This window comes from Heptranchias perlo, unplaced genomic scaffold (genome assembly GCF_035084215.1).
Source record: "Heptranchias perlo isolate sHepPer1 unplaced genomic scaffold, sHepPer1.hap1 HAP1_SCAFFOLD_94, whole genome shotgun sequence".
In the NCBI taxonomy this organism is placed as follows: Eukaryota; Metazoa; Chordata; class Chondrichthyes; order Hexanchiformes; family Hexanchidae; genus Heptranchias; species Heptranchias perlo.
The window spans coordinates 281,118-305,002 of NW_027139981.1; positions in this window are offsets into that span (position 1 = coordinate 281,118).

Consider the following 23,885-nt stretch of genomic DNA (forward strand, 5'->3'; position numbering starts at 1 on the left):
AAAGATTTTATCTTCAAATACAAGAACTTTTCGTGGTTTTGTTGGTTTTCAGCAAATGAACATATTTCAGCGAGCTGGGAGTTTTTTCTTTCATAGCGTAAGATTTTATCTTAAAATACAAGAACTTTTCGTGGTTCTTGTCAATTTTTGTTGGTTTTCATCTGATGAACTTATTTCAGTCAGCTAGATCTTTCTTCTTCAAAGCAAAAAGATTTTATCTTCAAATACAAGAACTTTTCGTGGTTTTGATGGTTTTCAGCAAATGAACATATTTCAGCGAGCTGGGAGTTTTTTCCTTAATAGCGTAAGATTTTATCTTAAAATACAAGAACTTTTCGTGGTTATTGACAATTTTTGTTGGTTTTCATCTAATGAACTTATTTCAGTCAGCTAGATCTTTCTTCTTCAAAGCAAAAAGATTTCATCTTCAAATACAAGAACTTTTCGTGGTTTTGTTGGTTTTCAGCAAATGAACATACTTCAGCGAGCAAGAAGCTTTTTCTTTAATAGCGTAAGATTTTATCTTAAAATACAAGTACTTTTCGTGGTTCTTGTCAATTTTTGTTGGTTTTCATCTAATGAACTTATTTCAGTCAGCGAGATCTTTCTTCTTCAAAGCAAAGAGATTTTATCTTCAAATACAAGAACTTTTCGTGGTTTTGATGGTTTTCAGCAAATGATCATATTTCACCGAGCTGGAAGTTTTTTCCTTAATAGAGTATGATTTTATCTTAAAATACAAGAACTTTTCGTGGTTCTTGTCAATTTTTGTTGGTTTTCATCTAATGAACTTATTTCAGTCAGCTGGATCTTTCTTCTTCAAAGCAAACAGATTTTATCTTCAAATACAAGAACTTTCCGTGGTTTTGTTGGTTTTCAGCAAATGAACAGATTTCAGCGAGCTGGGAGTTTTTTCCTTAATAGCGTAAGATTTTATCTTAAAATACAAGAACTTTTCGTGGTTCTTGTCAATTTTTGTTGGTTTTCATCTAATAAACTTATTTCAGTCAGCTCGATCCTTCTTCTTCAAAGCAAAAAGATTTTATCTTCAAATACAAGAACTTTTCGTGGTTTTGATGGTTTTAAGCAAATGAACATATTTCAGCGAGCTGCAAGTTTTTTCCTTAATAGTGTAAGATTTTATCTTAAAATACAAGAACTTTTCGTGGTTCATGTCAATTTTTGTTGGTTTTCATCTAATGAACATATTTCAGTCAGCTAGATCTTTCTTCTTCAAAGCATAAAGATTTTATCTTCAAATACAAGAACTTTTCGTGGTTTTGATGGTTTTCAGCAAATGATCATATTTCAGCGAGCAAGTAGTTTTTTCTTTAATAGCGTCAGATTTTATCTTCAAATACAAGAACTTTTCGTGGTTATTGTCAATTTTTGTTGGTTTTCATCCAATGAACTTATTTCAGTCAGCAAGATCTTTCTTCTTGAAAGCAAAAAGATTTTATCTTCAAATACAAAAACTTTTCGTGGTTTTGATGGTTTTCAGCAAATGATCATATTTCAGCGAGCTGGAAGTTTTTTCCTTAACAGAGCAAGATTTTATCTTAAAATACAAGAACTTTTCGTGGTTCTTGTCAATTTTTGTTGGTTTTCATCTAATGAACTTATTTCAGTCAGCCAGATCTTTCTTCTTCAAAGCAAAAAGATTTTATCTTCAAATACAAGAACTTTTCGTGGTTTTGTTGGTTTTCAGCAAATGAACATATTTCAGCGAGCAAGAAGTTTTTTCTTCAATAGCGTAAGATTTCATCTTAAAATACAAGAACTTATCGTGGTTCTTGTCAATTTTTGTTGGTTTTCATCGAATGAACTTATTTCAGTCAGCTGGAACCTTCTTCTTCAAAGCAAAAAGATTTCATCTTCAAAGACAAGAAATTTTAGTGGTTTTGTTGGTTTTCAGCAAATGAACATATTTCAGCCAGCAAGAAGCTTTTTCTTTAATTGCGTAAGATTTTATCTTAAAATACAAGAACTTTTCGTGGTTCTTGTCAATTTTTGTTGGTTTTCATCTAATGAACTTATTTCAGTCAGCCAGATCTTTCTTCTTCAAAGCAAAAAGATTTTATCTTCAAATACAAGAACTTTTTGTGGTTGTGATGGTTTTCAGCAAATGAACATATTTCAGCGAGCTGGAAGTTTTTTCCTTAATAGCGTAAGATTTTATCTTAAAATACAAGAACGTTTCGTGGTTCTTGTCAATTTTTGTTGGTTTTCATCTAATGAACTTATTTCAGTCAGCTAGATCTTTCTTCTTCAAAGCAAAAAGATTTTATCTTCAAATACAAGAACTTTTCGTGGTTTTGTTGGTTTTCAGCAAATTAACATATTTCAGCGAGCAAGAACTTTTTCTTCAATAGCGTAAGATTTCATCTTAAAATACAAGAACTTATCGTGGCTCTTGTCAATTTTTGTTGGTTTTCATCCAATGAACTTATTTCAGTCAGCTGGAACTTTCTTCTTCAAAGCAAAAAGATTTCATCTTCAAATACAAGAACTTTTCGTGGTTTTGTTGGTTTTCAGCAAATGAACATATTTCAGCCAGCAAGAAGCTTTTTCTTTAATTGCCTAAGATTTTATCTTAAAATACAAGAACTTTTCGTGGTTCTTGTCAATTTTTGTTGGTTTTCATCTAATGAACTTATTTCAGTCAGCTCGATCTTTCTTCTTCAAAGCAAAAAGATTTTATCTTCAAATACAAGAACTTTTCGTGGTTTTGTTGGTTTTCAGCAAATGAACATATTTCATCGAGCTGGAAGTTTTTTCCTTAATAGCGTAAGATTTTATCTTAAAATACAAGAACTTTTCGTGGTTATTGTCAATTTTTCTTGGTTTTCATCGAATGAACTTATTTCAGTCAGCTCGATCTTTCTTCTTCAAAGCAAAAAGATTTTATCTTCAAATACAAGAACTTTTCGTGGTTTTGTTGATTTTCAGCAAATTAACATATTTCAGCGAGCTGGGAGTTTTTACTTTAATAGCGTAAGATTTTATCTTAAACTACAAGAACTTTTCGTGGTTCATGTCAATTTTTGTTGGTTTTCATCTAATGAACTTATTTCAGTCAGCCAGATCTTTCTTCTTCAAAGCAAAAAGATTTTATCTTCAAATACAAGAACTTTTCGTGGTTTTGATGGTTTTCAGCAAATGAACAGATTTCAGCGAGCAAGAAGTTTTTTCTTTAATAGCGTAAGATTATATCTTAAAATACAAGAACTTTTCGTGGTTCTTGTCAATTTTTGTTGGTTTTCATCTGATGAACTTATTTCAGTCAGCCAGATCTTTCTTCTTCAAAGCAAAAAGATTGTATATTCAAATACAAGAACTTTTCGTGGTTTTGTTGGTTTTCAGCAAATGAACAGATTTCAGCGAGCCGGAAGTTTTTTCTTCAATAGCGTAAGATTTCATCTTAAAATACTAAGAACTTTTCGTGGTTCTTGTCAATTTTTGTTGGTTTTCATCTGATGAACTTATTTCAGTCAGCTCGATCTTTCTTCTTCAAAGCAAAAAAATTTTATCTTCAAATACAAGAACTTTTCGTGGTTTTTAATGGTTTTCAGCAAATGAACATATTTCAGCGAGCTGGAAGTTTTTTCCTTCATAGCGTAAGATTTTATCTTAAAATACAAGAACTTTTCGTGGTTGTTGTCAATTTTTGTTGGTTTTCATCTAATGAACTTATTTCAGTCAGCGATATCTTTCTTCTTCAAAGCATAAAGATTTTATCTTCAAATACAAGAACTTTTCGTGGTTTTGATGGTTTTCAGCAAATGATCATATTTCAGCGAGATAGAAATTTTTTCCTTAATAGAGTAAGATTTTAACTTAAAATACAAGAACTTTTCGTGGTTCTTGTCAATTTTTGTTGGTTTTCATCTAATGAACTTATTTCAGTCAGCCAGATCTTTCTTCTTCAAAGCAAAAAGATTTTATCTTCAAATACAAGAACTTTTCGTGGTTTTGTTGGTTTTCAGCAAATGAACATATTTCAGCGAGCCAGAAGGTTTTTCTTTAATAGCGTAAGATATTATCTTAAGATACAAGAACTTTTCGTGGTTCTTGTCAATTTTTGTTGGTTTTCATCTCATGAACTTATTTCAGTCAGCTAGATCTTTCTTCTTCAAAGCAAAAACATTTTATCTTCAAATACAAGAACTTTTTGTGGTTTTGTTGGTTTTCAGCAAATGAACATATTTCAGCGAGCTGGAAGTTTTTTCCTTAATAGCGTAAGATTTTATCTTAAAATACAAGAACTTTTCGTGGTTGTTGTCAATTTTTGTTGGTTTTCATCTAATGAACTTATTTCAGTCAGCGATATCTTTCTTCTTCAAAGCAAAAAGATTTTATCTTCAAATACAAGAACTTTTCGTGCTTTTGATGGTTTTCAGCAAATGATCATATTTCAGCGAGCTGAAAGTTTTTTCCTTCATACAGTAAGATTTTATCTTAAAATACAAGAACTTTTCGTGGTTCTTGTCAATTTTTGTTGGTTTTTTTCTCATGAACTTATTTCAGTCAGCCAGATCTTTCTTCTTCAAAGCAAAAAGATTTTATCTTCAAATACAAGAACTTTTTGTGGTTTTGATGGTTTTCAGCAAATGAACATATTTCAGCGAGCTGGAAGTTTTTTCCTTAATAGCGTAAGATTTTATCTTATAATACAAGAACGTTTCGTGGTTCTTGTCAATTTTTGTTGGTTTTCATCTAATGAACTTATTTCAGTCAGCTAGATCTTTCTTCTTCAAAGCAAAAAGATTTTATCTTCAAATACAAGAACTTTTCGTGGTTTTGTTGGTTTTCAGCAAATGAACATATTTCAGCGAGCAAGAAGTTTTTTCTTCAATAGCGTAAGATTTCATCTTAAAATACAAGAACTTATCGTGGCTCTTGTCAATTTTTCTTGGTTTTCATCCAATGAACTTATTTCAGTCAGCTGGAACTTTCTTCTTCAAAGCAAAAAGATTTCATCTTCAAATACAAGAAATTTTCGTGGTTTTGTTGGTTTTCAGCAAATGAACATATTTCAGCCAGCAAGAAGCTTTTTCCTTAATTGCGTAAGATTTTATCTTAAAATACAAGAACTTTTCGTGGTTCTTGTCAATTTTTGTTGGTTTTCATCTAATGAACTTATTTCAGTCAGCTCGATCTTTCTTCTTCAAAGCAAAAAGATTTTATCTTCAAATACAAGAACTTTTCGTGGTTTTGTTGGTTTTCAGCAAATGAACATATTTCATCGAGCTGGAAGTTTTTTCCTTAATAGCGTAAGATTTTATCTTAAAATACAAGAACTTTTCGTGGTTATTGTCAATTTTTCTTGGTTTTCATCGAATGAACTTATTTCAGTCAGCTCGATCTTTCTTCTTCAAAGCAAAAAGATTTTATCTTCAAATACAAGAACTTTTCGTGGTTTTGTTGGTTTTCAGCAAATTAACATATTTCAGCGAGCTGGGAGTTTTTACTTTAATAGCGTAAGATTTTATCTTAAACTACAAGAACTTTTCGTGGTTCATGTCAATTTTTGTTGGTTTTCATCTAATGAACTTATTTCAGTCAGCCAGATCTTTCTTCTTCAAAGCAAAAAGATTTTATCTTCAAATACAAGAACTTTTCGTGGTTTTGATGGTTTTCAGCAAATGAACAGATTTCAGCGAGCAAGAAGTTTTTTCTTTAATAGCGTAAGATTTCATCTTAAAATACAAGAACTTATCGTGCTTCTTGTCAATTTTTGTTGGTTTTCATCTAATGAACTTATTTCAGTCAGCGAGATCTTTCTTCTTCAAAGCATAAAGATTTTATCTTCAAATACAAGAACTTTTCGTGGTTTTGATGGTTTTCAGCAAATGATCATATTTCAGCGAGATGGAATTTTTTTCCTTAATACAGTAAGATTTTAACTTAAAATACAAGAACTTTTCGTGGTTCTTGTCAATTTTTGTTGGTTTTCATCTAATGAACTTATTTCAGTCAGCCAGATCTTTCTTCTTCAAAGCAAAAAGATTTTATCTTCAAATACAAGAACTTTTCGTGGTTTCGTTTGGTTTTCAGCAAATGAACAGATTTCAGCGATCTGGGAGTTTTTTCTTTAATAGCGTAAGATTTTATCTTAAAATACAAGAACTTTTTGTGGTTCTTGTCAATTTTTGTTGGTTTTCATCTGATGAACTTATTTCAGTCAGCCAGATCTTTCTTCTTCAAAGCAAAAAGATTGTATATTCAAATACAAGAACTTTTCGTGGTTTTGTTGGTTTTCAGCAAATGAACAGATTTCAGCGAGCCGGAAGTTTTTTCTTCAATAGCGTAAGATTTCATCTTAAAATACAAGAACTTTTCGTGGTTCTTGTCAATTTTTGTTGGTTTTCATCTGATGAACTTATTTCAGTCAGCTAGATCTTTCTTCTTCAAAGCAAAAAGATTTTATCTTCAAATACAAGAACTTTTCGTGGTTTTTAATGGTTTTCAGCAAATGAACATATTTCAGCGAGCAAGAAGTTTTTTCTTTAATAGCGTAAGATTTCATCTTAAAATACAAGAACTTATCGTGCTTCTTGTCAATTTTTGTTGGTTTTCATCGAATGAACTTACTTCAGTCAGCTAGATCTTTCTTCTTCAAAGCAAAAAGATTTCATCTTCAAATACAAGAACTTTTCGTGGTTTTGTTGGTTTTCAGCAAATGAACATACTTCAGCGAGCAAGAAGCTTTTTCTTTAATAGCGTAAGATTTTATCGTAAAATACAAGAACTTTTCGTGGTTCTTGTCAATTTTTGTTTGTTTTCATCTAATGAACTTATTTCAGTCAGCTAGATCTTTCTTCTTCAAAGCAAAAAGATTTTATCTTCAAATACAAGAACTTTTCGTGGTTTTGATGGTTTTCAGCAAATGATCATATTTCACCGAGCTGGAAGTTTTTTCCTTAATAGAGTAAGATTTTATCTTAAAATACAAGAACTTTTCGTGGTTCTTGTCAATTTTTGTTGGTTTTCATCTCATGAACTTATTTCAGTCAGCTGGATCTTTCTTCTTCAAAGCAAAAAGATTGTATCTTCAAATACAAGAACTTTTCGTGGTTTTGTTGGTTTTCAGCAAATGAACAGATTTCAGCGAGCCAGAAGTTTTTTCTTTAATAGCGTAAGATTTCATCCTCAAATGCAAGACCTTTTCGTGGTTTTGTTGGTTTTCAGCAAATGAACATATTTCAGCGAGCTGGGAGTTTTTTCTTTCATAGCGTAAGATTTTATCTTAAAATACAAGAACTTTTCGTGGTTCTTGTCAATTTTTGTTGGTTTTCATCTAATGAACTTATTTCAGTCAGCTGGATCTTTCTTCTTCAAAGCAAAAAGATTTTATCTTCAAATACAAGAACTTTTCGTGGTTTTGTTGGTTTTCAGCAAATGAACATATTTCAGCGAGCCAGAAGTTTTTTCTTTAATAGCGTAAGATATTATCTTAAAATACAAGATGTTTTCGTGGTTCTTGTCAAATTTTGTTGGTTTTCATCTAATGAACTTATTTCAGTCAGCTAGATCTTTCTTCTTCAAAGCAAAAAGATTTTATCTTCAAATACAAGAACTTTTCGTGGTTTTGATGGTTTTCAGCAAATGAACATATTTCAGCGAGCTGGAAGTTTTTTCCTTAATAGCGTAAGATTTTATCTTAAAATACAAGAACTTTTCGTGGTTCTTGTCAATTTTTGTTGGTTTTCATCCAATGAACTTATTTCAGTCAGCGAGATCTTTCTTCTTCAAAGCAAAAAGATTTTATCTTCAAATACAAGAACTTTTCGCGGTTTTGTTGTTTTTCAGCAAATGAACATATTTCAGCGAGCTGGGAGTTTTTTCTTTAACAGAGTAAGATTTTATCTTAAAATACAAGAACTTTTCGTGGTTCTTGTCAATTTTTGTTGGTTTTCATCTAATGAACTTATTTCAGTCAGCTAGATCTTTTTTCTTCAAAGCAAAAAGATTTTATCTTCAAATACAAGAACTTTTCGTGGTTTTGATGGTTTTCAGCAAATGAACATATTTCAGCGAGCTGGAAGTTTTTTCCTGAATAGAGTAAGATTTTATCTTAAAATACAAGAACTTTTCGTGGTTCTTGTCAATTTTTGTTGGTTTTCATCGAATGAACTTATTTCAGTCAGCTAGATCTTTCTTCTTCAAAGCAAAAAGATTTTATCTTCAAATACAAGAACTTTTCGTGGTTTTGATGGTTTTCAGCAAATGAACAGATTTCAGCGAGCTGGAAGTTTTTTCTTTAATAGCCTAAGATTTTATCTTAAAATACAACAACTTTTCGTGGTTCTTGTCAATTTTTGTTGGTTTTCATCTAATGAACTTATTTCAGTCAGCTAGATCATTCTTCGTCAAAGCAAAAAGATTTTATCTTCAAATACAAGAACTTTTGGTGGTTTTGTTGGTTTTCAGCAAATGAACATATTTCAGCGAGCTGGAAGTTTTTTCCTGAATAGAGTAAGATTTTATCTTAAAATACAAGAACTTTTCGTGGTTCTTGTCAATTTTTGTTGGTTTTCATCGAATGAACTTATTTCAGTCAGCTAGATCTTTCTTCTTCAAAGCAAAAAGATTTTATCTTCAAATACAAGAACTTTTCGTGGTTTTGATGGTTTTCAGCAAGTGAACAGATTTCAGCGAGCTGGAAGTTTTTTCTTTAATAGCCTAAGATTTTATCTTAAAATACAACAACTTTTCGTGGTTCTTGTCAATTTTTGTTGGTTTTCATCTAATGAACTTATTTCAGTCAGCTAGATCTTTCTTCGTCAAAGCAAAAAGATTTTATCTTCAAATACAAGAACTTTTGGTGGTTTTGTTGGTTTTCAGCAAATGAACATATTTCAGCGAGCTGGAAGTTTTTTCCTGAATAGAGTAAGATTTTATCTTAAAATACAAGAACTTTTCGTGGTTCTTGTCAATTTTTGTTGGTTTTCATCGAATGAACTTATTTCAGTCAGCTAGATCTTTCTTCTTCAAAGCAAAAAGATTTTATCTTCAAATACAAGAACTTTTCGTGGTTTTGTTGGTTTTCAGCAAATGATCAGATTTCAGCGAGCTGGAAGTTTTTTCCTTAATAGAGTAAGATTTTATCTTAAAATACAAGAACTTTTCGTGGTTCTTGTCAATTTTTGTTGGTTTTCATCTAATGAACTTATTTCAGTCAGCTGGATCTTTCTTCTTCAAAGCAAAAAGATTTTATCTTCAAATACAAGAACTTTTCGTGGTTTTGATGGTTTTCAGCAAATGAACAGATTTCAGCGAGCTGGAAGTTTTTTCCTTAATAGAGTAAGATTTTATCTTAAAATACAAGAACTTTTCGTGGTTTTCGTCAATTTTTGTTGGTTTTCATCTAATGAACTTATTTCAGTCAGCTGGATCTTTCTTCTTCAAAGCAAAAAGATTTTATCTTCAAATACAAGAACTTTTCGTGGTTTTGTTGGTTTTCAGCAAATGAACATATTTCAGCGAGCCAGAAGTTTTTTCTTTAATAGCGTAAGATATTATCTTAAAATACAAGAAGTTTTCGTGGTTCTTGTCAAATTTTGTTGGTTTTCATCTAATGAACTTATTTCAGTCAGCTAGATCTTTCTTCTTCAAAGCAAAAAGATTTTATCTTCAAATACAAGAACTTTTCGTGGTTTTGATGGTTTTCAGCAAATGAACATATTTCAGCGAGCTGGAAGTTTTTTCCTTAATAGCGTAAGATTTTATCTTAAAATACAAGAACTTTTCGTGGTTCTTGTCAATTTTTGTTGGTTTTCATCCAATGAACTTATTTCAGTCAGCGAGATCTTTCTTCTTCAAAGCAAAAAGATTTTATCTTCAAATACAAGAACTTTTCGCGGTTTTGTTGTTTTTCAGCAAATGAACATATTTCAGAGAGCTGGGAGTTTTTTCTTTAACAGAGTAAGATTTTATCTTAAAATACAAGAACTTTTCGTGGTTCTTGTCAATTTTTGTTGGTTTTCATCTGATGAACTTATTTCAGTCAGCTAGATCTTTTTTCTTCAAAGCAAAAAGATTTTATCTTCAAATACAAGAACTTTTCGTGGTTTTGATGGTTTTCAGCAAATGAACATATTTCAGCGAGCTGGAAGTTTTTTCCTGAATAGAGTAAGATTTTATCTTAAAATACAAGAACTTTTCGTGGTTCTTGTCAATTTTTGTTGGTTTTCATCTAATGAACTTATTTCAGTCAGCTAGATCTTTCTTCTTCAAAGCAAAAAGATTTTATCTTCAAATACAAGAACTTTTCGTGGTTTTGATGGTTTTCAGCAAATGAACAGATTTCAGCGAGCTGGAAGTTTTTTCTTTAATAGCCTAAGATTTTATCTTAAAATACAAGAACTTTTCGTGGTTCTTGTCAATTTTTGTTGGTTTTCATCTAATGAACTTATTTCAGTCAGCTAGATCTTTCTTCGTCAAAGCAAAAAGATTTTATCTTCAAATACAAGAACTTTTCGTGGTTTTGTTGGTTTTCAGCAAATGAACAGATTTCAGCGAGCAAGAAGTTTTTTCTCTAATAGCGTAAGATTTTATCTTAAAATACAAGAACTTTTCGTGGTTCTTGTCAATTTTTGTTGGTTTTCATCTAATGAACTTATTTCAGTCAGCTAGATCTTTCTTCTTCAAAGCAAAAAGATTTTATCTTCAAATACAAGAACTTTTCGTGGTTTTGTTGGTTTTCAGCAAATGAACAGATTTCAGCGAGCTGGAAGTTTTTTCCTTAATAGAGTAAGATTTTATCTTAAAATACAAGAACTTTTCGTGGTTCTTGTCAATTTTTGTTGGTTTTCATCTAATGAACTTATTTCAGTCAGCTGGATCTTTCTTCTTCAAAGCAAAAAGATTTTATCTTCAAATACAAGAACTTTTCGTGGTTTTGATGGTTTTCAGCAAATGAACAGATTTCAGCGAGCTGGAAATTTTTTCCTTAATAGAGTAAGATTTTATCTTAAAATACAAGAACTTTTCGTGGTTTTCGTCAATTTTTGTTGGTTTTCATCTAATGAACTTATTTCAGTCAGCTGGATCTTTCTTCTTCAAAGCAAAAAGATTTTATCTTCAAATACAAGAACTTTTCGTGGTTTTGTTGGTTTTCAGCAAATGAACATATTTCAGCGAGCCAGAAGTTTTTTCTTTAATAGCGTAAGATATTATCTTAAAATACAAGAAGTTTTCGTGGTTCTTGTCAAATTTTGTTGGTTTTCATCTTATGAACTTATTTCAGTCAGCTGGATCTTTCTTCTTCAAAGCAAAAAGATTTTATCTTCAAATACAAGAACTTTTCGTGGTTTTGATGGTTTTCAGCAAATGAACACATTTCAGCGAGCTGGAAGTTTTTTCCTTAATAGCGTAAGATTTTATCTTAAAATACAAGAACTTTTCGTGGTTCTTGTCAATTTTTGTTGGTTTTCATCTAATGAACTTATTTCAGTCAGCTAGATCTTTTTTCTTCAAAACAAAAAGATTTTATCTTCAAATACAAAACTTTTCGTGGTTTTGATGGTTTTCAGCAAATGAACATATTTCAGCGAGCTGGAAGTTTTTTCCTGAATAGAGTAAGATTTTATCTTAAAATACAAGAACTTTTCGTGGTTCTTGTCAATTTTTGTTGGTTTTCATCTAATGAACTTATTTCAGTCAGCTAGATCTTTCTTCTTCAAAGCAAAAAGATTTTATCTTCAAATACAAGAACTTTTCGTGGTTTTGATGGTTTAACGCAAATGAACAGATTTCAGCGAGCTGGAAGTTTTTTCTTTAATAGCCTAAGATTTTATCTTAAAATACAAGAACTTTTCGTGGTTCTTGTCAATTTTTGTTGGTTTTCATCTAATGAACTTATTTCAGTCAGCTAGATCTTTCTTCGTCAAAGCAAAAAGATTTTATCTTCAAATACAAGAACTTTTGGTGGTTTTGTTGGTTTTCAGCAAATGAACATATTTCAGCGAGCTGGAAGTTTTTTCCTTAATAGAGTAAGATTTTATCTTAAAATACAAGAACTTTTCGTGGTTCTTGTCAATTTTTGTTGGTTTTCATCTAATGAACTTATTTCAGTCAGCTAGATCTTTCTTCTTCAAAGCAAAAAGATTTTATCTTCAAATACAAGAACTTTTCGTGGTTTTGATGGTTTTCAGCAAATGAACATATTTCAGCGAGCTGGGAGTTTTTTCTTTAATAGCGTAAGATTTTATCTTAAAATACAAGAACTTTTCGTGGTTCTTGTCAATTTTTGTTGGTTTTCATCGAATGAACTTATTTCAGTCAGCCAGATCTTTCGTCTTCAAAGCAAAAAGATTTCATCTTCAAATACTAGAACTTTTCGAGGTTTTGATGGTTTTCAGCAAATGAACATAATTCAGCGAGCTGGAAGTTTTTTCCTTAATAGAGTAAGATATTATCTTAAAATACAAGAACTTTTCGTGGTTCTTGTCAATTTTTGTTGGTTTTCATCTAATGAACTTATTTCAGTCAGCCAAATCTTTCTTCTTCAAAGCAAAAAGATTTTATCTTCAAATACAAGAACTTTTCGTGGTTTTGATGGTTTTCAGCAAATGAACATATTTCAGCGAGCTAGAAGTTTTTTCCTTAATAGAGTAAGATATTATCTTAAAATACAAGAACTTTTCGTGCTTCTTGTCAATTTTTGTTGGTTTTCATCTAATGAACTTATTTCAGTCAGCTCGATCTTTCTTCTTCAAAGCAAAAAGATTTTATCTGCAAATACAAGAACTTTTCGTGGTTTCGTTGGTTTTCAGCAAATGAACAGATTTCAGCGATCTGGGAGTTTTTTCTTTAATAGCGTAAGATTTTATCTTAAAATACAAGAACTTTTCGTGGTTCTTGTCAATTTTTGTTGGTTTTCATCGAATGAACTTATTTCAGTCAGCGAGATCTTTCTTCTTCAAAGCAAAAAGATTTTATCTTCAAATACAAGAACTTTTCGTGGTTTTGATGGTTTTCAGCAAATGAACATATTTCAGCGAGCTGGAAGTTTTTTCCTTAATAGCGTAAGATTTTATCTTAAAATACAAGAACTTTTCGTGGTTCTTGTCAATTTTTGTTGGTTTTCATCCAATGAACTTATTTCAGTCAGCGAGATCTTTCTTCTTCAAAGCAAAAAGATTTTATCTTCAAATACAAGAACTTTTCGCGGTTTTGTTGTTTTTCAGCAAATGAACATATTTCAGCGAGCTGGGAGTTTTTTCTTTAACAGAGTAAGATTTTATCTTAAAATACAAGAACTTTTCGTGGTTCTTGTCAATTTTTGTTGGTTTTCATCTAATGAACTTATTTCAGTCAGCTAGATCTTTTTTCTTCAAAGCAAAAAGATTTTATCTTCAAATACAAGAACTTTTCGTGGTTTTGATGGTTTTCAGCAAATGAACATATTTCAGCGAGCTGGAAGTTTTTTCCTGAATAGAGTAAGGTTTTATCTTAAAATACAAGAACTTTTCGTGGTTCTTGTCAATTTTTGTTGGTTTTCATCTCATGAACTTATTTCAGTCAGCTCGATCTTTCTTCTTCAAAGCAAAAAGATTTTATCTTCAAATACAAGAACTTTTCGTGGTTTTGATGGTTTTCAGCAAATGAACAGATTTCAGCGAGCTGGAAGTTTTTTCTTTAATAGCCTAAGATTTTATCTTAAAATACAAGAACTTTTCGTGGTTCTTGTCAATTTTTGTTGGTTTTCATCCAATGAACTTATTTCAGTCAGCGAGATCTTTCTTCTTCAAAGCAAAAAGATTTTATCTTCAAATACAAGAACTTTTCGCGGTTTTGTTGTTTTTCAGCAAATGAACATATTTCAGCGAGCTGGGAGTTTTTTCTTTAACAGAGTAAGATTTTATCTTAAAATACAAGAACTTTTCGTGGTTCTTGTCAATTTTTGTTGGTTTTCATCTGATGAACTTATTTCAGTCAGCTAGATCTTTTTTCTTCAAAGCAAAAAGATTTTATCTTCAAATACAAGAACTTTTCGTGGTTTTGATGGTTTTCAGCAAATGAACATATTTCAGCGAGCTGGAAGTTTTTTCCTGAATAGAGTAAGATTTTATCTTAAAATACAAGAACTTTTCGTGGTTCTTGTCAATTTTTGTTGGTTTTCATCTAATGAACTTATTTCAGTCAGCTAGATCTTTCTTCTTCAAAGCAAAAAGATTTTATCTTCAAATACAAGAACTTTTCGTGGTTTTGATGGTTTTCAGCAAATGAACAGATTTCAGCGAGCTGGAAGTTTTTTCTTTAATAGCCTAAGATTTTATCTTAAAATACAAGAACTTTTCGTGGTTCTTGTCAATTTTTGTTGGTTTTCATCTAATGAACTTATTTCAGTCAGCTAGATCTTTCTTCGTCAAAGCAAAAAGATTTTATCTTCAAATACAAGAACTTTTGGTGGTTTTGTTGGTTTTCAACAAATGAACATATTTCAGCGAGCTGGAAGTTTTTTCCTTAATAGCGTAAGATTTTATCTTAAAATACAAGAACTTTTCGTGGTACTTGTCAATTTTTGTTGGTTTTCATCTAATGAACTTATTTCAGTCAGCTAGATCTTTCTTCTTCAAAGCAAAAAGATTTTATCTTCAAATACAAGAACTTTTCGTGGTTTTGTTGGTTTTCAGCAAATGAACAGATTTCAGCGAGCAAGAAGTTTTTTCTCTAATAGCGTAAGATTTTATCTTAAAATACAAGAACTTTTCGTGGTTCTTGTCAATTTTTGTTGGTTTTCATCTAATGAACTTATTTCAGTCAGCTAGATCTTTCTTCTTCAAAGCAAAAAGATTTTATCTTCAAATACAAGAACTTTTCGTGGTTTTGTTGGTTTTCAGCAAATGAACAGATTTCAGCGAGCTGGAAGTTTTTTCCTTAATAGAGTAAGATTTTACCTTAAAATACAAGAACTTTTCGTGGTTCTTGTCAATTTTTGTTGGTTTTCATCTAATGAACTTATTTCAGTCAGCTGGATCTTTCTTCTTCAAAGCAAAAAGATTTTATCTTCAAATACAAGAACTTTTCGTGGTTTTGATGGTTTTCAGCAAATGAACAGATTTCAGCGAGCTGGAAATTTTTTCCTTAATAGAGTAAGATTTTATCTTAAAATACAAGAACTTTTCGTGGTTTTCGTCAATTTTTGTTGGTTTTCATCTAATGAACTTATTTCAGTCAGCTGGATCTTTCTTCTTCAAAGCAAAAAGATTTTATCTTCAAATACAAGAACTTTTCGTGGTTTTGTTGGTTTTCAGCAAATGAACATATTTCAGCGAGCCAGAAGTTTTTTCTTTAATAGCGTAAGATATTATCTTAAAATACAAGAAGTTTTCGTGGTTCTTGTCAAATTTTGTTGGTTTTCATCTTATGAACTTATTTCAGTCAGCTAGATCTTTCTTCTTCAAAGCAAAAAGATTTTATCTTCAAATACAAGAACTTTTCGTGGTTTTGATGGTTTTCAGCAAATGAACAGATTTCAGCGAGCTGGAAGTTTTTTCCTTAATAGCGTAAGATTTTATCTTAAAATACAAGAACTTTTCGTGGTTCTTGTCAATTTTTGTTGGTTTTCATCCAATGAACTTATTTCAGTCAGCGAGATCTTTCTTCTTCAAAGCAAAAAGATTTTATCTTCAAATACAAGAACATTTCGCGGTTTTGTTGTTTTTCAGCAAATGAACATATTTCAGCGAGCTGGGAGTTTTTTCTTTAACAGAGTAAGATTTTATCTTAAAATACAAGAACTTTTCGTGGTTCTTGTCAATTTTTGTTGGTTTTCATCTAATGAACTTATTTCAGTCAGCTAGATCTTTTTTCTTCAAAGCAAAAAGATTTTATCTTCAAATACAAGAACTTTTCGTGGTTTTGATGGTTTTCAGCAAATGAACATATTTCAGCGAGCTGGAAGTTTTTTCCTGAATAGAGTAAGATTTTATCTTAAAATACAAGAACTTTTCGTGGTTCTTGTCAATTTTTGTTGGTTTTCATCTAATGAACTTATTTCAGTCAGCTAGATCTTTCTTCTTCAAAGCAAAAAGATTTTATCTTCAAATACAAGAACTTTTCGTGGTTTTGATGGTTTTCAGCAAATGAACAGATTTCAGCGAGCTGGAAGTTTTTTCTTTAATAGCCTAAGATTTTATCTTAAAATACAAGAACTTTTCGTGGTTCTTGTCAATTTTTGTTGGTTTTCATCTAATGAACTTATTTCAGTCAGCTAGATCTTTCTTCGTCAAAGCAAAAAGATTTTATCTTCAAATACAAGAACTTTTGGTGGTTTTGTTGGTTTTCAGCAAATGAACATATTTCAGCGAGCTGGAAGTTTTTTCCTTAATAGAGTAAGATTTTATCTTAAAATACAAGAACTTTTCGTGGTTCTTGTCAATTTTTGTTGGTTTTCATCTAATGAACTTATTTCAGTCAGCTAGATCTTTCTTCTTCAAAGCAAAAAGATTTTATCTTCAAATACAAGAACTTTTCGTGGTTTTGATGGTTTTCAGCAAATGAACATATTTCAGCGAGCTGGGAGTTTTTTCTTTAATAGCGTAAGATTTTATCTTAAAATACAAGAACTTTTCGTGGTTCATGTCAATTTTTGTTGGTTTTCATCTAATGAACTTATTTCAGTCAGCCAAATCTTTCTTCTTCAAAGCAAAAAGATTTTATCTTCAAATACAAGAACTTTTCGTGGTTTTGATGGTTTTCAGCAAATGAACATATTTCAGCGAGCTGGGAGTTTTTTCTTTAATAGCGTAAGATTTTATCTTAAAATACAAGAACTTTTCGTGGTTCATGTCAATTTTTGTTGGTTTTCATCTAATGAACTTATTTCAGTCAGCCAAATCTTTCTTCTTCAAAGCAAAAAGATTTTATCTTCAAATACAAGAACTTTTCGTGGTTTTGATGGTATTCAGCAAATGAACATATTTCAGCGAGCTAGAAGTTTTTTCCTTGATAGAGTAAGATATTATCTTAAAATACAAGAACTTTTCGTGCTTCTTGTCAATTTTTGTTGGTTTTCATCTAATGAACTTATTTCAGTCAGCTCGATCTTTCTTCTTCAAAGCAAAAAGATTTTATCTGCAAATACAAGAACTTTTCGTGGTTTCGTTGGTTTTCAGCAAATGAACAGATTTCAGCGATCTGGGAGTTTTTTCTTTAATAGCGTAAGATTTTATCTTAAAATACAAGAACTTTTCGTGGTTCTTGTCAATTTTTGTTGGTTTTCATCGAATGAACTTATTTCAGTCAGCGAGATCTTTCTTCTTCAAAGCAAAAAGATTTTATCTTCAAATACAAGAACTTTTCGTGGTTTTGATGGTTTTCAGCAAATGAACATATTTCAGCGAGCTGGAAGTTTTTTCCTTAATAGCGTAAGATTTTATCTTAAAATACAAGAACTTTTCGTGGTTCTTGTCAATTTTTGTTGGTTTTCATCCAATGAACTTATTTCAGTCAGCGAGATCTTTCTTCTTCAAAGCAAAAAGATTTTATCTTCAAATACAAGAACTTTTCGCGGTTTTGTTGTTTTTCAGCAAATGAACATATTTCAGCGAGCTGGGAGTTTTTTCTTTAACAGAGTAAGATTTTATCTTAAAATACAAGAACTTTTCGTGGTTCTTGTCAATTTTTGTTGGTTTTCATCTAATGAACTTATTTCAGTCAGCTAGATCTTTTTTCTTCAAAGCAAAAAGATTTTATCTTCAAATACAAGAACTTTTCGTGGTTTTGATGGTTTTCAGCAAATGAACATATTTCAGCGAGCTGGAAGTTTTTTCCTGAATAGAGTAAGATTTTATCTTAAAATACAAGAACTTTTCGTGGTTCTTGTCAATTTTTGTTGGTTTTCATCTCATGAACTTATTTCAGTCAGCTAGATCTTTCTTCTTCAAAGCAAAAAGATTTTATCTTCAAATACAAGAACTTTTCGTGGTTTTGATGGTTTTCAGCAAATGAACAGATTTCAGCGAGCTGGAAGTTTTTTCTTCAATAGCCTAAGATTTTATCTTAAAATACAAGAACTTTTCGTGGTTCTTGTCAATTTTTGTTGGTTTTCATCTAATGAACTTATTTCAGTCAGCTAGATCTTTCTTCGTCAAAGCAAAAAGATTTTATCTTCAAATACAAGAACTTTTGGTGGTTTTGTTGGTTTTCAGCAAATGAACATATTTCAGCGAGCTGGAAGTTTTTTCCTTAATAGAGTAAGATTTTATCTTAAAATACAAGAACTTTTCGTGGTACTTGTCAATTTTTGTTGGTTTTCATCTAATGAACTTATTTCAGTCAGCTAGATCTTTCTTCTTCAAAGCAAAAAGATTTTATCTTCAAATACAAGAACTTTTCGTGGTTTTGTTGGTTTTCAGCAAATGAACAGATTTCAGCGAGCAAGAAGTTTTTTCTCTAATAGCGTAAGATTTTATCTTAAAATACAAGAACTTTTCGTGGTTCTTGTCAATTTTTGTTGGTTTTCATCTAATGAACTTATTTCAGTCAGCTAGATCTTTCTTCTTCAAAGCAAAAAGATTTTATCTTCAAATACAAGAACTTTTCGTGGTTTTGTTGGTTTTCAGCAAATGAACAGATTTCAGCGAGCTGGAAGTTTTTTCCTTAATAGAGTAAGATTTTATCTTAAAATACAAGAACTTTTCGTGGTTCTTGTCAATTTTTGTTGGTTTTCATCTAATGAACTTATTTCAGTCAGCTGGATCTTTCTTCTTCAAAGCAAAAAGATTTTATCTTCAAATACAAGAACTTTTCGTGGTTTTGATGGTTTTAAGCAAATGAACAGATTTCAGCGAGCTGGAAATTTTTTCCTTAATAGAGTAAGATTTTATCTTAAAATACAAGAACTTTTCGTGGTTTTCGTCAATTTTTGTTGGTTTTCATCTAATGAACTTATTTCAGTCAGCTGGATCTTTCTTCTTCAAAGCAAAAAGATTTTATCTTCAAATACAAGAACTTTTCGTGGTTTTGTTGGTTTTCAGCAAATGAACATATTTCAGCGAGCCAGAAGTTTTTTCTTTAATAGCGTAAGATATTATCTTAAAATACAAGAAGTTTTCGTGGTTCTTTTCAAATTTTGTTGGTTTTCATCTAATGAACTTATTTCAGTCAGCTAGATCTTTCTTCTTCAAAGCAAAAAGATTTTATCTTCAAATACAAGAACTTTTCGTGGTTTTGATGGTTTTCAGCAAATGAACACATTTCAGCGAGCTGGAAGTTTATTCCTTAATAGCGTAAGATTTTATCTTAAAATACAAGAACTTTTCGTGGTTCTTGTCAATTTTTGTTGGTTTTCATCCAATGAACTTATTTCAGTCAGCGAGATCTTTCTTCTTCAAAGCAAAAAGATTTTATCTTCAAATACAAGAACTTTTCGCGGTTTTGTTGTTTTTCAGCAAATGAACATATTTCAGCGAGCTGGGAGTTTTTTCTTTAACAGAGTAAGATTTTATCTTAAAATACAAGAACTTTTCGTGGTTCTTGTCAATTTTTGTTGGTTTTCATCTAATGAACTTATTTCAGTCAGCTCGATCTTTCTTCGTCAAAGCAAAAAGATTTTATCTTCAAATACAAGAACTTTTGGTGGTTTTGTTGGTTTTCAGCAAATGAACATATTTCAGCGAGCTGGAAGTTTTTTCCTTAATAGAGTAAGATTTTATCTTAAAATACAAGAACTTTTCGTGGTTCTTGTCAATTTTTGTTGGTTTTCATCTAATGAACTTATTTCAGTCAGCTAGATCTTTCTTCTTCAAAGCAAAAAGATTTTATCTTCAAATACAAGAACTTTTCGTGGTTTTGTTGGTTTTCAGCAAATGAACAGATTTCAGCGAGCAAGAAGTTTTTTCTCTAATAGCGTAAGATTTTATCTTAAAATACAAGAACTTTTCGTGGTTCTTGTCAATTTTTGTTGGTTTTCATCTAATGAACTTATTTCAGTCAGCTAGATCTTTCTTCTTCAAAGCAAAAAGATTTTATCTTCAAATACAAGAACTTTTCGTGGTTTTGATGGTTTTCAGCAAATGAACATATTTCAGCGAGCTGGGAGTTTTTTCTTTAATAGCGTAAGATTTTATCTTAAAATACAAGAACTTTTCGTGGTTCTTGTCAATTTTTGTTGGTTTTCATCGAATGAACTTATTTCAGTCAGCCAGATCTTTCGTCTTCAAAGCAAAAAGATTTCATCTTCAAATACAAGAACTTTTCGAGGTTTTGATGGTTTTCAGCAAATGAACATATTTCAGCGAGCTGGAAGTTTTTTCCTTAATAGAGTAAGATATTATCTTAAAATACAAGAACTTTTCGTGGTTTTGTTGGTTTTCAGCAAATGAACAGATTTCAGCGAGCAAGAAGTTTTTTCTATAATAGCGTACCATTTTTTCTTAAAATACAAGAACTTTTCGTGGTTCTTGTCAATTTTTGTTGGTTTTCATCTAATGAACTTATTTCAGTCAGCTAGATCTTTCTTCTTCAAAGCAAAAAGATTTTATCTTCAAATACAAGAACTTTTCGTGGTTTTGATGGTTTTCAGCAAATGAACATATTTCAGCGAGCTGGAAGTTTTTTCCTTAATAGCGTAAGATATTATCTTAAAATACAAGAACTTTTCGTGGTTCTTGTCAATTTTTGTTGGTTTTCATCTAATGAACTTATTTTAGTCAGCCAGATCTTTCTTCTTCAAAGCAAAAAGATTTTATCTTCAAATACAAGAACTTTTCGTGGTTTTGATGGTTTTCAGCAAATGAACATATTTCAGCGAGCTGGAAGTTTTTTCTTAATACAGTAACATTTTATCTTAAATGAACTTATTTCATTCAGCTCGATCTTTCTTCTTCAAAGCAAAAAGATTTTATCTTCAAATACAAGAACTTTTGGTGGTTTTATTGGTTTTCAGCAAATGAACATATTTCAGCGAGCTGGGAGTTTTTTTTTAATAGTGTAAGATTTTATCTTAAAATACAAGAAGTTTTCATGGTTCTTGTCAATTTTTGTTGGTTTTCATCGAATGAACTTATTTCAGTCAGCCAGATCTTTCGTCTTCAAAGCAAAAAGATTTCATCTTCAAATACAAGAACTTTTCGAGGTTTTGATGGTTTTCAGCAAATGAACATATTTCAGCGAGCTGGAAGTTTTTTCCTGAATAGAGTAAGATTTTATCTTAAAATACAAGAACTTTTCGTGGTTCTTGTCAATTTTTGTTGGTTTTCATCTAATGAACTTATTTCAGTCAGCTAGATCTTTCTTCTTCAAAGCAAAAAGATTTTATCTTCAAATACAAGAACTTTTCGTGGTTTTGATGGTTTTCAGCAAATGAACATATTTCAGCGAGCTGGAAGTTTTTTCTTTAATAGCCTAAGATTTTATCTTAAAATACAAGAACTTTTCGTGGTTCTTGTCAATTTTTGTTGGTTTTCATCCAATGAACTTATTTCAGTCAGCGAGATCTTTCTTCTTCAAAGCAAAAAGATTTTATCTTCAAATACAAGAACTTTTCGCGGTTTTGTTGTTTTTCAGCAAATGAACATATTTCAGCGAGCTGGGAGTTTTTTCTTTAACAGAGTAAGATTTTATCTTAAAATACAAGAACTTTTCGTGGTTCTTGTCAATTTTTGTTGGTTTTCATCTAATGAACTTATTTCAGTCAGCTCGATCTTTCTTCGTCAAAGCAAAAAGATTTTATCTTCAAATACAAGAACTTTTGGTGGTTTTGTTGGTTTTCAGCAAATGAACATATTTCAGCGAGCTGGAAGTTTTTTCCTTAATAGAGTAAGATTTTATCTTAAAATACAAGAACTTTTCGTGGTTCTTGTCAATTTTTGTTGGTTTTCATCTAATGAACTTATTTCAGTCAGCTAGATCTTTCTTCTTCAAAGCAAAAAGATTTTATCTTCAAATACAAGAACTTTTCGTGGTTTTGTTGGTTTTCAGCAAATGAACAGATTTCAGCGAGCAAGAAGTTTTTTCTCTAATAGCGTAAGATTTTATCTTAAAATACAAGAACTTTTCGTGGTTCTTGTCAATTTTTGTTGGTTTTCATCTAATGAACTTATTTCAGTCAGCTAGATCTTTCTTCTTCAAAGCAAAAAGATTTTATCTTCAAATACAAGAACTTTTCGTGGTTTTGTTGGTTTTCAGCAAATGAACAGATTTCAGCGAGCAAGAAGTTTTTTCTCTAATAGCGTAAGATTTTATCTTAAAATACAAGAACTTTTCGTGGTTCTTGTCAATTTTTGTTGGTTTTCATCTAATGAACTTATTTCAGTCAGCTAGATCTTTCTTCTTCAAAGCAAAAAGATTTTATCTTCAAATACAAGAACTTTTCGTGGTTTTGATGGTTTTCAGCAAATGAACATATTTCAGCGAGCTGGGAGTTTTTTCTTTAATAGCGTAAGATTTTATCTTAAAATACAAGAAATTTTCGTGGTTCTTGTCAATTTTTGTTGGTTTTCATCGAATGAACTTATTTCAGTCAGCCAGATCTTTCGTCTTCAAAGCAAAAAGATTTCATCTTCAAATACAAGAACTTTTCGAGGTTTTGATGGTTTTCAGCAAATGAACATATTTCAGCGAGCTGGAAGTTTTTTCCTTAATAGAGTAAGATATTATCTTAAAATACAAGAACTTTTCGTGGTTTTGTTGGTTTTCAGCAAATGAACAGATTTCAGCGAGCAAGAAGTTTTTTCTCTAATAGCGTAAGATTTTATCTTAAAATACAAGAACTTTTCGTGGTTCTTGTCAATTTTTGTTGGTTTTCATCTAATGAACTTATTTCAGTCAGCTAGATCTTTCTTCTTCAAAGCAAAAAGATTTTATCTTCAAATACAAGAACTTTTCGTGGTTTTGATGGTTTTCAGCAAATGAACATATTTCAGCGAGCTGGGAGTTTTTTCTTTAACAGAGTAAGATTTTATCTTAAAATACAAGAACTTTTCGTGGTTCTTGTCAATTTTTGTTGGTTTTCATCTAATGAACTTATTTCAGTCAGCTCGATCTTTCTTCGTCAAAGCAAAAAGATTTTATCTTCAAATACAAGAACTTTTGGTGGTTTTGTTGGTTTTCAGCAAATGAACATATTTCAGCGAGCTGGAAGTTTTTTCCTTAATAGAGTAAGATTTTATCTTAAAATACAAGAACTTTTCGTGGTTCTTGTCAATTTTTGTTGGTTTTCATCTAATGAACTTATTTCAGTCAGCTAGATCTTTCTTCTTCAAAGCAAAAAGATTTTATCTTCAAATACAAGAACTTTTCGTGGTTTTGTTGGTTTTCAGCAAATGAACAGATTTCAGCGAGCAAGAAGTTTTTTCTCTAATAGCGTAAGATTTTATCTTAAAATACAAGAACTTTTCGTGGTTCTTGTCAATTTTTGTTGGTTTTCATCTAATGAACTTATTTCAGTCAGCTAGATCTTTCTTCTTCAAAGCAAAAAGATTTTATCTTCAAATACAAGAACTTTTCGTGGTTTTGATGGTTTTCAGCAAATGAACATATTTCAGCGAGCTGGGAGTTTTTTCTTTAATAGCGTAAGATTTTATCTTAAAATACAAGAAATTTTCGTGGTTCTTGTCAATTTTTGTTGGTTTTCATCGAATGAACTTATTTCAGTCAGCCAGATCTTTCGTCTTCAAAGCAAAAAGATTTCATCTTCAAATACAAGAACTTTTCGAGGTTTTGATGGTTTTCAGCAAATGAACATATTTCAGCGAGCTGGAAGTTTTTTCCTTAATAGAGTAAGATATTATCTTAAAATACAAGAACTTTTCGTGGTTTTGTTGGTTTTCAGCAAATGAACAGATTTCAGCGAGCAAGAAGTTTTTTCTATAATAGCGTACCATTTTTTCTTAAAATACAAGAACTTTTCGTGGTTCTTGTCAATTTTTGTT